Consider the following 14,770-nt stretch of genomic DNA (forward strand, 5'->3'; position numbering starts at 1 on the left):
CTACAAGACCGGTGGAAGTCATTGGGTTATTAATAGTGGTTGCACACAACATATGACCGGTGATCCTCGTATGTTCACCTCACTAGATGAAGAAGTAGATGGACAAGAAAGAATCACATTTGGAGATAACTCAAAGGGCAAGGTTAAAAGATTGGGCAAAGTGGCAATATCAAATGATCATTCAATCTCAAATGTGCTATATGTTGCTTCATTGAGCTTCAACTTGCTATCCGTTGGACAATTGTGTGATCTAGGCTTCCAATGCTTGTTCACCGAGAAGGAAGTTGTTGTATCTAAGAAGGATGATGATCAAGTGATATTCAAAGGATTTAGATACAACAACCTATATCTAGTGGATTTCACCTCCGAAGATGCAAATTTGAAAACTTGCCTGATGACAACATGACACCCATGCATATGACCATGTTTGGCACATGGTATGGAGGGTTAGGAGGCCAGCAAGGGTGTCCAAGTCAAGAAGGAGGCCCGAGGCTAATTCGGTTCGAGTCTCTGAAGTGGAGGCCCAAAGCAACTAAAGTTCGAGCCCGTCTCGGAGTCCAGGAGCAGCACGTACTAAAAATGATGCCCAGGTCATATACAGTGTCCGTTTTGGGCGTTCTTTATATGGATGGAAAGATAATTTCATGGAGCTTCCAATGGCACCAGTCCCACCATAAAATTCGATCGGAGTCAACGGTAATCATAGAAACAAGTGGACGTCCAGAATCTGTCAAGGTGTTGCTCCACCGTCGACGACAACTTAATTTAGAGGTGAGCTCGTTCTTAAGTGATCATTTTTATACTTTTGAGAATAGATTGCTACCTAAAAATGTTATATTAATTAGGAACATTGGAGAGTGTCATGAGGGACTTAGAGGAAGAGGTGGAGGTGATGATGACCAGCAAGGACGTCCAACAAAAATCGGAGGCCCGGTCCAACATGATTTCGAGTCTGCCTCGGCCTCCAGGACCAGTCTGCCTTAAACTGGTCACCCAGGACGCATCCGGACTCCGTTTTCGACGATCCACATATGGTTGGAAAGATAATTTGATAAGGAAGCCAATCCATGTGGTCTCATGTCAAAAGCCCTTGAGAATCAATGGTAATCATCGAAACAAGTCAGCATCTAGAATCTGCCAGGGTGCTGCGACACCGTCTTTTGGTCCGTTGGACCGTGTATCGTGTTTGGGCCCATTAGGGGGCACGTCCAGGGTAGGCGATGACCCTAAGATCTTTATAATCATACGCCACCACCATCATTAGGTTTTGGGTTTTGCTTAGATTAATCTGTCAAGAACAGTTTCGCCGTTCATCGGTTTGTGAGACCCAACTTCGTGAGATTAATCATTCATCTGCAATTTGGTTGCTTTCTTTCTTGTTCTTGCTTGTGTTCTTCATTGCGTAGGCAGGGATTAGCCTTCTTAGCGAGGTCAACCGGATCCATGTCTTGGTTGATAACCAGAGGAGTTGTGGTGCTAAGATTGCAGGGTTCGATCTTTCGATCTGAAGCCGGATCGGTGTGTCATTCTCCGCCACAACGATAGTTACCTCTACCTGACGGAAGATCGGGATCCCCGTTTCCATGAAGTGGTAATCAGAGCTTCAGGTATTACCGTTAGGTTTATCATTACCCTAGTTTTGTTTTGTCTTTGTCCTATAAATCCTGAAAATTGCCCCACAAAAATATTTGTGTTAATCTTTGTTTTCTCCTTATCCTATCACCCGTTGTGCCGTTGCAATATTTTAATTTCAGTTTGCTTTATTGAATGGTCGTCCCTTGCGTGTCATCGTTTCGCCGTGTTTAGGTCTCGTTCATATTTGGTTCCTGGTTCACGCTTTGAGTTTGCTGGTCAGCGTATTTTTTTTGCAAAAGAAGTTTACTTGGTTAGAGAGTTCTATAATATTTTTGACTCTACGTTGTAGTTTCCAATCTACTAATGCACTAATTAAAAACAAGGAGGCATTTTTAGAAAAAGCATAGCAGGGAGCCTGCCTCATGTTTGCCAGTAACTCTACATTCAATGCTGGAAGCTTTGGACTGCCTATAACCTTGTGTTTGAGCAGCGTAGTTCAACCTGTCCTGTTGCATAAAATCTTCTAGTTGTTCCTCGCCTGTAGAGTGCAGTTTGTTGTCAGGTTGAGTTGTAATATATTGCTGCAGTTTGGGTTCTCTGGTTGAAAAAAAAAGAATAAAAGGCAAAGGTGCAAAAAAAGCCGCACCCTAAAAAAAGAGGAAAAAAAGAGCAAGAAAAAAAAGAAAGTGAAAAAAAAACAATTTAGAAGTGCTTGCATCCTTTGAGTTTTTGTGCCAAGCTCTACTGTTGCTTTCTTGAACTAGGTCCTGGACGAGTTTAGGCCGACAACATAGACTAGCTTGGGACTACTTTTCAATCTTGCAATTTCTGAATTAAATTATTGCTATTCTTTGCTACCATATTTTAAGCCTCCCAAGCTCCACATATATACTTCAGATCAGTACAGATAAAGGCCCTTGCAATCTTGGTACCACTGCCTCACAGGTATCACGAACCAGCCACCGGTTGTACCGTCCGCTGCTTGCGTTGGTAAGAACTTTGTAAGAGCTTGGTAAGACGCTTCCACTTGCTGTGAAAAGTTACACCACTGCAACCACATAGTCATTTGATAGGGATAATACTTTTGTGTTGTCTTTTGTTGTCTTCTAACAATGACAGGTTGTTCGTATCCACCGACTTATGATGGTATAGGTGTTGATGAGTACATGGAATGGGAAATTGCCATAGATAACATATTTGCTACTCGCTTTATGTGTCCAAGGAGGTAGGTAAAAAATGCAGCTAGTGTTTTGCGACATTATGCTTTATCTTGGTGGGAGTCTTTAGATCCTTCTAATAAACCTCAAACATGAAATGATATGAAACTCCTTATGCGAGAAACCTTTGTTAATCCACCTCCTATTTTGACTTCATATGATGAGGTGCACCATTTAGAGGAAGAGTCTGTTGTTATTCCTCTTGCTATGACTAACCTTCTGCAGGATAATGTACATAAGCGAGAGGATGACATGGAGGAAAATGAGGGTCTCACAACCTCATATGCAAATTTAGAACCATCACTTCACAATGCACCTATTACTCCTACTGAGAACACAGGTAATGCCCATGGTGCTACACTCACAAAAGGTGAAAATTGTCTTAATGTACTAATTTTTTTCACAAACCATGCTATCATAGAGCAATTGTTAGTGGAATCCTCTCTTGATTTCTCTTTATCCCATGATAATTTGCTTGATGTTCCTTCTGATAAAGATGAATTGGTTGATGATACTTTAGTTTTACATGTTTTGGAACCAGTCACTTGTGCTAAAAATAAACATGTTATTCATATTTCTACTAAAACTGATGAGCTCAAACTGTTGTTTTCTTTACATACTTTGGGTTACATTGAATTTGATGTTCTGTGTAACCTAGATTGTTTGGAGGAGAGCCTTTTTAAATATGCTAATTTGCCTTGGGATTCTAAACACACATATCATGTTATTGGCAAATATAACATCAAGGGACAATATTTGATACATCGAGTATACATTCGTAGTAATATGAATTTTCCTTTTGTTGTACAAGATTATGAACGTTTAGAGGGCAGCCATAATAATACAAACATTTTCTCATGTTCCTCAAAGAAACAAGTTCACTTCCAAGAAGGAGAGCATTGTTGGTTGCTACCTATGTCTACTAGACCATCTATTCCTGCATTGTCTTTGGTTAGTTCTAATCTTTTGCAGGATAGTGTTGACATACATCGTGTGCATTCGGATCATGGAGTCTACATGCTTGCTGAAATTTTTATGCGAGATGACATGCTAGAAACTTGGAAACATGGTCACGTTCCTTCTCACAATTATTTCAGTTCCCTTTGTCTTCGCAACCCCGTTCTCCTTTATGTTCTGCAGGATCAGTTTCACGCACAATCGACGCCGAGGATGGCTTTTCGTCAAGAAGGGGAGGATGATGAGGACATGACAACCATGCATATGACCATGTTTGGCACATGGTATGGAGCGTTAGGAGGCCTGCAAGGGTGTCCAAGTCAAGAAGGAGGCCTGAGGCTAATTCGGTTCGAGTCTCCGAAGTGAAGGCCCAAAGCAACTAAAGTTCGAGCCCGTCTCGGAGTCCAGGAGCAGCACATACTAAAAACGATGCCCAGGTCGCATACAGTGTCAGTTTTGGGCGTTCTTTATATGGATGGAAAGATAATTTCATGGAGCTTCCAATGGCACCAGTCCCACCTTAAAATTCGATCGGAGTCAACGGGAATCGTAGAAACAAGTGGACGTCCAGAATCTGTCAGGGTGTTGCTCCACCGTCGGCGATAACTTAATTTAGAGGTGAGCCCGTTCTTAAGTGATCCTTTTTATACTTTTGAGAATAGATTGCTACCTAAAGATGTTATATTAATTAGGAACATTGGAGAGTGTCATGAGGGACTTAGAGGAAGAGGTGGAGGCGATGATGACCAGCAAGGACGTCCAACAAAAACCAAAGGCCCGGTCCAACATGATTTCAAGTCTGCCTCGGCCTCCAGGACCAGTCTACCTTAAACTGGTCACCCAAGAAGCATCCAGACTCCGTTTTCGACGATCCACATATTGTTGGAGAGCTAATTTGATAAGGAAGCCAATCCAAGTGGTCTCATGTCAAAAGCACTTGAGAATCCCTAATGGGCCCTTGAGAATCAAATCCAAGTGGTCGTCGCCTACCCTGGACGCGCCCCCTAATGGGCCCAAACACGATACACGGTCCAACGGACCAAAAGACGGTGTCGTAGCATCCTGGTAGATTCTGGACACTGACTTGTTTTGACGATTACCATTGATTCTCATGGGCTTTTGACATGAGACCACTTGGATTGGCTTCCTTATCAAATTAGATTTCCAACCATATGTGGATCGTCGAAAACGGAGTTCGGATGTGTCCTAGGTGACCAGTTTAAGGCAGACTAGTCCTAGAGGCTGAGGCAGACTCGAAATCATGTTGGACCAGGCCTCCGGTTTTTGTTGGACGTCCTTGCATGTCATCATCGCCTCCACCTCTTCCTCTAAGTACCTCATGACACTCTCCAATGTTCCTAATTAATATAACATCTTTAGGTAGCAATCTATTCTCAAAAGTATAAAAAGGATCACTTAAGAATGAGCTCACCTCTAAATTAGGTTGTCACCGACGGTGGAGCAACACCCTGATAGATTCTGGATGTCCACTTGTTTCTATGATTCCTATTGACTCTGATCAAATTTTAAGGTGGGACTGGTGCCATTGAAAGCTCCATGAAATTATCTTTCCATCCATATAAAGAACGCCCAAAACAGACACTGTATGCGACCTAGGCATCATTTTTAGTACGTGCTGCTCCTAGACTCCGAGACGGGCTCGAACTTTAGTTGCTTTGGGCCTCCACTTCGGAGACTCGAACCGAATTAGCCTCGGGCCTCCTTCTTGACTTGGACACCCTTGCTGGCCTCCTAACCCTCCATACCATGTGCCAAACATGGTCATATGCATGGGTGTCATGTCCTCATCATTGCCTATTCACCAAAACAACACTTGGGTGGCTATGGCATAGAAGACATGTTAGGATGAGCTCACTCAAGAAGCTAATGAAGAATGATTTGGTGAGAGGGTTGAAGGACATGAAGTTTGAGAAGAACAAGCTTTGTAGTGCATGTCAAGCTGGCAAGCAAGTTGCAAATACTCATCTAACCAAAGCTTTCATGTCAACCACAAGAGTGCTAGAACTTCTTCACATGGATTTATTTGGACCAACAACATACAAGAGTTTGGGAGGAAATCTTTATTGTCTTATGATTGTTGATGACTATTCAAGATATACATGGGTATTCTTTCTTCATGACAAATCCGAAGTTGCATCATGCTTGAAGAAGTTTGCCAAGAGAGCACAAAATGAATTTGAAGTGAAGCTCAAGAAGATAAGAAGTGACAATGGGAAGGAATTTGACAACACAAACATAGAAGCCTATTGTGATGAAGTTGGAATCAAACATGAGGTCTCCGCAACATATACTCCTCAACAAAATGGTGTAGTTGAGAGGAAGAACCGGACGTTGATCACTCTTGCAAGAACAATGCTTGATGAGTACAATACCCCCAAAGCTCTATGGGCGGAAGCTATCAACACCGCATGCTATGCATCCAACCTCCTATGCCTTCAAAAGTTCCTTGGCAAGACACCTTATGAGTTGCTCAATGGGAAGAAGCCGGACGTCTCCTTCTTTAGGGTGTTTGGTTGCAAATGCTACATCTACAAGAAGCGGCAACACCTAGGGAAGTTTCAAAGACGTTGTGATATTAGTTTTCTTGTTGGTTACTCATCAAAGTCCAAAGCATATAGAGTATTTAATCATGCCACCAGCTTGGTTGAAGAAACATATGATGTGGAATTTGATGAATCTAATGGCTCCCAAGGAGCACATGAGAACCTTGATGATGTAGGTGATGAACCATTGAGGGAGGCTATGAAAAACATTCCGGTTGGAGACATCAAGCCTAAAGATGATGAAGATGATGTACAAGTGATTGATCCACCTTCTTCATCAAGTGTGCCACAAGATGATGATAAAGATGAGAGAGTAGAAAATGAAGACACCCATGTCTCCCATGATCAAATGGTGGTACAAGCACAAGATGTTGATGCTCCACAACCTCCTCCTCAAGTGGTCAATAGAAGAAATACACCTCTACTACAAGATCATCCACAAGATCTCATCATAGGGAGTCCATCAAAGGGTGTAATGCCTCGCTCATAAAAACTTGCTTCATTTATTGCTCATCACTCTTTTATCTCTTGCTATGAGCCTACCAAGGTAGAAGAAGCTCTTCAATATCCGGATTGGATAAATGCCATGCATGAAGAGTTGAACAATTTCACCCGCAATGAAGTTTGGACTCTTGAAGAGCGACCAAAAGGAGCAAGAGTCATTGGAACAAAGTGGGTGTTCCACAACAAGCAAGATGATCAAGGCGTAGTTGTGAGGAATAAGGCAAGACTAGTTGCAAAGGGGTTCTCTCAAGTTGAAGGATTGGAATTTGGAGAGACCTTTGCACCAGTTGCAAGACTAGAAGCCATTTGTATCCTCGTTGCATATGCATCACATCATGAAATGAAACTATATCAAATGGATATGAAAAGTGCATTTTTAAATGGCTTTATTAATTAACTAGTCTATGTTGATCAACCTCCTAGGTTTGAAGACCCTAGATATCCTAATCATGTTTATAGGTTGTCCAAGGCATTATATGGGCTTAAGCAAGCCCCAAAAGCTTGGTATGAGCGCCTTTGGGACTTCCTCATTGAGAAGGGCTTCACCATCGGGAAGGTCGACACCATACTATTCACCAAGAAGCTTGATGGGCACATCTTCATTTGTCAAGTGTATGTTGATGATATCATCTTTGGATCATCAAATGAAGATTCTTGCAAAAAGTTTGGTGATTTGATGTCAAAGGAGTTCGAGATGTTAATGATTGGAGAGCTTACATTCTTTCTTGGTTTTCAAGTCAAACAAATGAGAGAAGGGATCTTCATCTCTTAAGAGAAATATACAAATAATCTTCTCAAGAGATTCAAGATGGATGAATGTAAGCCAATCAAAACACCAATGCCAACTAATGGACATCTCGACCTAGATGAGGGAGGTAACATGGTTGATCAAACTATCTACCGCTCTATGATTGGTAGCTTATTATATTTAACCGCATCTAGGCCCGACATCATGTTTAGTGTGTGTATGTGTGCAAGATTTCAAGCTAATCCTAAGGAAACTCATTTAATTGCCGTAAAAAGAATCCTTAGGTATCTTAAGCACACACCAAGCATTGGCCTTTGGTATCCCAAAGGAGCTATATTTGAGTTAGTTGGCTATTCCGATTCGGATTATGCCGGTTGCAAAGTTGATAGAAAAAGCACATCCGGAGGGTGCCATTTGCTTGGTAGATCACTTGTGTCTTGGTCCTCCAAGAAGCAAAATAGTGTGGCTTTGTCCACCGCCGAAGCGGAATACATTACCGTGGGTGCTTGTTGTGCACAAATACTTTACATGAAACAAACTTTGCTAGACTATGGTGTAGTTCTAGATAAAGTACCTCTTTCGTGCGACAATGAAAGTGTGGTAAAACTTGCAAATAATCTGGTTCAACACTCTCGCACCAAGCACATAGATATCCGCCATCACTTTCTTAGAGATCATGTTGCTAAAAATGATATATCATTAGAAGGTGTAAGGACCGAGGATCAATTGGCGGATATCTTCACTAAACCGCTAGATGAGGCAACATTTTGTAGATTGCGGAATGAGCTCAATGTTCTTGATTTTAGCAACTTTACTAAAAGATGAGCTTGTGTTGTCCCTTGCATTGCATTGTAATATACAACATGTTTAATTTTTGATAATGCATATAGGGCTTAACTAACATGGTTAAGATAACCGCCATAAAGCGTGTGAAGAAGCTTAACCTTGGATCAAACTTGACAAGCAACTAGATTTACTTTCAAGTATTGCATTGCATATGCATGAATGTTGTTTTATCGTTTATCTTCAATTACCCTCTTATTGCCTATTTTCTTAAAAAGAATTATAGCCTAAGGCAAAATATTTTCAAAAAAATTGAGGGTTTGAGAGAGGTCACTCACATTAGTCCCAATTTGTGTTTATTTGGATCTTATTGGAGTTGGGACTTGATTGGAAACAGGCAGCACGAAGGACTTTGAAGATTCGCTGGAAAAGGAGTGACCAGAAGCAGCACCGGACTCTGGAGTCCAGCGTCCGGTCAGTTCACAGGAGGTGAACTGCTGCTGAGAAGGAGTGATCGGACGCTGAAACAGTGTTCTCCCAGCGTTCGGTCAGATGGTGATCCTGCGTCCAGTCGATCGAAGACGATGATGGCTGCTTGCACCGAACTCTGGCTGCGTCCGGTCGGTGTCCACCGGACGTGTCCGGTCGTGATTTCAGGGGTTTTGGACCTTACTAGAATCGACCGGACGCTGGGTGGCAGCGTCCGGTCGCTGCCACCAGAGCGTTTGGTCAATAGGAATCGTGTGTGATTCAATTTCTTACCTGTTTCCTTTTCTACCACGGTTGGGGACCCATATAACTATGCCGCGTAACCTGCCCCACATCCATCGTCGCTCTGCTCCTGTGCCCTAGCCTTCGCAGCACCACCGCGACCTCCAGAGCTCGAGCGCCGCCGCATGCCCCACACGCCGGACTTCTTCCGTGCCACCGTGCTCGCCTCCGCCTCCGCTGTCCTGTGTAGTCGCGCCTCTGCGCCTCCGTGCCGCCGCTCGCCACCGCGCGCTGCCACCCATGCTAGGTCGCACCCACATGTTCAGCCGCCCCAGCGCTGCCGCTGTGCCATGCCAGCACCGCTGCACAGTCGCAGAGCCGCCCGCGCGTCCGCAGGTCTCTAGCGCCACTGAGCAAGCCCTATGGCCTTGCACCGCCAAGTCCCTACCCTAACGCCGTCGGTGCCCTAGCCACTGCTCACTGCGCCTCTTCATCGTAGTGCATCGTCAATCCTCGCCACTGCAAAATCCTAGCCGTTCCGGTGGTTCCCCGATTCATTCCTTGTTCGTCGTTCGTCAGGTAGCAAGCCCCCATTTCAATTTCGTACCTAATTGCTTGCTTTCATAGGGTTTCATATCTCTAGATGAATAATTAAGATTATCTATATATCCTCTATTCTATCGTGCAGTGAGTCGGTGCTGTTGAGGTCCTTTTGCAGTTGTCAGTCAACTTGGGGCCAAGCTCGCGAGTACGGATCGAGGCCAAGCCTCGGAAGTGACAGTTGACAGTTGTTTCTTGTCAGCAGTAGTTGCTCTTTTTAGATCAAACCGATGGTTCACATCAAGAATGTTGGAGGTGGTCCCGGTGATGAGGATCTAAGGCGTCCACCTCGCTTGCCTACAGATCCAAAAGGCAAGGCGATGAAGAAACTTGCAACAAAGAAGAGGAAGTATCTAGATGCAGACACAGCTAGAGCAGCCACAGTTGCAGAGGCCATAGAGCATGCCAAGAGAGGAGGTGCTCGCAGTGGTGTAGTTATTACAGATCAGCTCTCTCCATCTACGAGGGCAACACTAGAGCAGGTTGAGCGCCGTCATGGTGGTCCGGCTGGGACTGTCATGGTTGCAGGACAACGAGTTGTCTTGGATGAGAGTCAGCCGTAGGGGGAGTCACAGCAGGAGCCATAGGCAACAGAGCAGACTCAGGAGGGACAGCAGGCCTAGGAGACAGAGCAGGCACCTCAGCCACAACTTCACCGCTCTAGTCGTACCCATGTTCTAGTCACACCGAGGGTAGATACACAGCGGAGGGGTTCTTGTCCACTGCCTAGACCACAGGGTCCGCCTCGAGTGTCTCATCTAGATCTGAGGGCCGCCACGGCCAAGCAGGTGTAGCAGCTCAGATTTGTGAGTAGTGGTTTCTGCCGAGGCAAGATGAGCGTGCATCAGAGGGCTTCTACACACCACTGCAGGAGGACTTCTACAATGCATATCTAAACAGTGGAGCTATTTTCAAATCTCAGAGGGTGTGCAACATAGAGTCTATTGTTGCAGCAGCTGGAGAGCACATTCGCCCCTACCTTTCTTATCTGCCAGGGCTGACATATTTACTTGGACGGACAGGATTGTATGTTCCATCTTGGGTCTGTCAGTTCTATGCTTCTCTCTAGATTGACACGCAACACGGATTCATACACTTTGCATTCAGTGGCAGAGATTACAGGATGACGAGCACTAGGGTTAGAGAGATACTCAGGCTTTAGGAGCAGCCCGTCTGGCTACATGAGGTTTGCTATGGACAGATAATGCCCCCTAGACGTCCTCATGGCAGGATGGTGCCCCCTACTGATCTAGTCTGCCGCTGCTTCACAGAGCCATTCGGCGAGGGGTCTAGCAGGACACCCAGTGATCTTACTCCCACTGCTAGAGTGCTTGATGCCATTATGAGGAGGACACTGGTTCCGAGGATGGGGTATCGTGAGGGCTTGACTCACATATAGTTGTGGCTACAGAACTGTCTGATGCAGCAGACAGTGTTTGATATTTGGGATCTCCTTCTATCAGAGATGGAGGACACTATTGCTAAGGGGTTCAGAGGTCACCGACAGTTGCCCTATGCCCACTGGATCACATTTCTTATTCACAGGGCAGCTACAGTGAGGCCGCCTGAGATGCTAGCTGAGTACAGTGGTGCTACGACAGAGTTCCCTGCATATAACCTGACTTAGATGATCCACCATAGTACACCGACTGCACCTAGCCAGCCACGTCATCGTCTAGATGTGCCAGAGACAGCAACCTAGTAGGATGATACTATCAGGGGCATAGCAGCTATTGAGGAGGAGCAGTTAGATGCTCAGTAGGAGGGGGTGGTCGAGAGTGACCCCAATGATAGCTCAGATGAGGACTACCATGATATTCCTCATATGCCTCCACACCGACATGATCATGAGGCCGGTAGCTCTAGTTCAGCTCCATCTGCACCGCAGACTGACCCCGCTCCACTTGCCATACTTGAGCGGATGAGGCAGGATCAGGCTCGCTAGGCTCAGGAGACCGCCGCTACGTTTGCACAGTTCCAGGCTCGATACGATGAGTTTCAACGGCAGCAGTAGGCCATGCATCAGCAGCAGCTCCTCATGCAGTAGCAGCTCCTTGGATTTATGCAGCATGTAGTGATAGCTATTGGGGTTCCACCACCACAGCCTTCACCCTAGGTTGGTAAGCCTGCCACCATTTCTATGACTCCAGCGTTATAGCCTAGTGGGCTTCAGAGTCAGGGATAGCCACCAACACAGTTTGCTTCATCTATAGAGTAGGTGTTCTAGTGGTTTGCTTCACCCATGTTAGCCCCGCAGTTCACATCTCTCCAGATGGGCTTCACACCGGCTCAGACTTCCTTGATGCTAGTGCTAGAGACTACAGTGTCCAGGAGCCTTGGTGCATCCTTCAGTGAGTTGACAGGGCAGCCTATTGCACCATATTTGCATGTCCCAGGTCCTTCTATAGTTGCACCTATTACCAGGACTACAGAGATGCTCCCTTCCTCAGTGGCATCATCAGAGCTAGCTGCTCCAGTCATACCTACACAGTCTACAGTAGCTCCTATTGTTGATCTGACCCAGACCGCTTCAGCATCGCTTCCAGCTATAGAGGGTCAGACAGCTCAGAGCTCTGGTTCAGATGATGATGGCACTCGGTTCTAGCTTGCTCCTCGTACCTTAGCACTAGACTCGTCCACTGTAGCCCTGCTGACCGACCCTTAGGTTTTGGTGTTTGACGCCAAAGGGGGAGAGGGATCGAGTATGCTAGACTTAGGGGGAGCAACTTAGGGGGAGCTTAGTTTACTTAAACTATCTATTATATTTGGTTTTTATGTGTGATACACTATTATGCATTCGTCGTGTGTTAACTTTTATGCATTAAACTATTTATGTGATAGTGATATCTATGTGATCGTGATATATGACATGTGTGCTCTCTACTTTGAATTATTTATATGTCATATCACTTGTGCTATGCTCATTTGCTTTGCTTCCGCTCTTTACTCCGATGCAAATGAGCTTTATTACTTGTACTCATGCTTATTTCATATCTTTTGAGTACATCATGTTGGCTTGGGTCATATAAGCTTGCCTAACACTTTTGTTCTGATTGCCAAAAACTTATATGAACCAAGCATGTTAAAAACCTCATCTCTTTCACATACTCAAGGTGGTATTGTCATCAATCACCAAAAAGGGGGAGATTGACAGCATCTAGGCCCCTAGTTGGGTTTCGGTGATTAATGACAATACATGATTACGATGACTAACGTGTGTTTTGCAGAGGCAATTAAGTTAGGTCATGGTAATGGAGATCAATTGGGCTATCATGGTAGTCATGCCCCTACGATGGAAATCATTTTAGTTTTCAAAGGATGGACGACAAGGTTAAGGATGGACTAGTTCTAAGTGTCATTTGGAGTTAAAGAGACACTTAGAGTAGTTTAGGACTTTGTTTTTCCTTTGGCCATACTATTAAGGGGGGTATGGATGGGTAGCTTGACCTAGGTGAGTTAGGTGTGGTGCACACTTGCTAAATCTAGCACTAGATAGCTCCAAAATAGCCCTTAGATCCAATGGAGCAAACTTCATTCATGTACGTTTGAAAGATAAAAGTGAATGGAGGGTCAAATACTGACCGGACGCTGGCTCCGGTGTGACCGAATGCTGGCTCAGGGTCTGGTCAGTTCATTTGACCAAGGTGTTTTTGTCTGGTGCGACCAGATGCTGAGGGCCAGCGTCTGGTCGACTCCAGTAAGGTTCTAGAGAAGGAAAATCATGACCGGACGCTGGCCAGCGTTCGGTCACACTATAAACACTGGAGTTCAGGGTGAACTGACCGGTGCGTCCGGTCAACATGACCGGAGCATCCGGTCACCCCACAGAGGCACATAACGGTTCGTTTTTAGCCCATGTTATAAATACTTCCTCCATTCGTGTGTGGGGGTACTTTTGCTCATTCCAACAGCTGAGAAACACCTTTGAGTGTGCCAAGAAGAGCAAGGCCCTAGTGAGGTGATTGAGATTTGAGAATCCCAAAGAGAGCCCTCATTAGTGAGATTAAGAGTAGCAAAGTGTGCATCCACCCTTCTCATTAGGCTTGTCGTGGTCAAGTGAGAGTTCGTGTTTGTTACTCTTGGTGATCGCCATCACCTAGATGGCTTGGTGGTGATTAGGAGATTGGTGATTATCCGGCGGTGCTTGTGGATGACCCAACTCAAGTTGTGAGCGGTTGTGGGTGATTCACCATGATGGAGTGTTGAAGAATCAACCCATAGAGAGCACTTGATCCTTGCGTGGATCAAGGGAGAGCTACATCCTTGTGTGGGTGCTCCAACGAGGACTAGTGAGGAGTGACGACTCTCCGATACCTCGGCAAAACATCGCTGCGTTCCTCCTTCTCTCTTTACTTTGAGCAATTCAATTCTTGTCATTTACATTCCTAGAATTGCCATGCTAGAGTAGGATGGGAACTTAGGCTGCTAAACTTTTGTGCGTTAGATTAATAGAAACACTTTCTAGGCACAAGGGGTTAATTGGGCTAACCGTAGAGTTTAATTATTGCAAAGAAATTTAGAATTAGCCCAATTCACCCCCCCCTCTTAGGCATCTTGATCCTTTCCGGCACGCTGTTTCGGTCTCATGACCGGACGCTGGTGTGAAAACTGACCAAACGCTTAGGGCCTAAGTTCGGTCAGTCTAACGTATGATGACGTTGAGTGACTGGACGCTGGGTGTGTCTGGTCGAGCATGACCGGACGCGTCCAATCGTGATTTCTCGCTTCTGGATGCTTATTGGAAACGACCGAACGCTAAGGTCCAGCGTCCGGTCACTTTGCAGCAGTGCGTCCGGTCATTACTTAACCGTTGGGATTGGGTGCTCAGTATTTAAAGAGAATGGACACATGGCGTGCATCGCACGACCGGACATTAGGGTCCTGCGTCCGGTCGATATGACCGGAGCATCTGGTCGCCCCGTGTTCAGTGCAGTGAGTAGCCTAACGGCTCTATTTCGTGGGGGCTTCTATTTAAGCCCCATGGCCGGCTCAAGCTCACTCTCTTGGCTATTTGCATTGACATAGCAACCTTGAGCTTAACCAAAGCCCTCCCACTCATCTCCATCATCGATTCATCATCTTTGTGAGATTAGGAGAGAATCCAAGTGCAT

This window comes from Miscanthus floridulus, chromosome 17, assembly GCF_019320115.1.
Source record: "Miscanthus floridulus cultivar M001 chromosome 17, ASM1932011v1, whole genome shotgun sequence".
In the NCBI taxonomy this organism is placed as follows: domain Eukaryota; kingdom Viridiplantae; phylum Streptophyta; class Magnoliopsida; order Poales; family Poaceae; genus Miscanthus; species Miscanthus floridulus.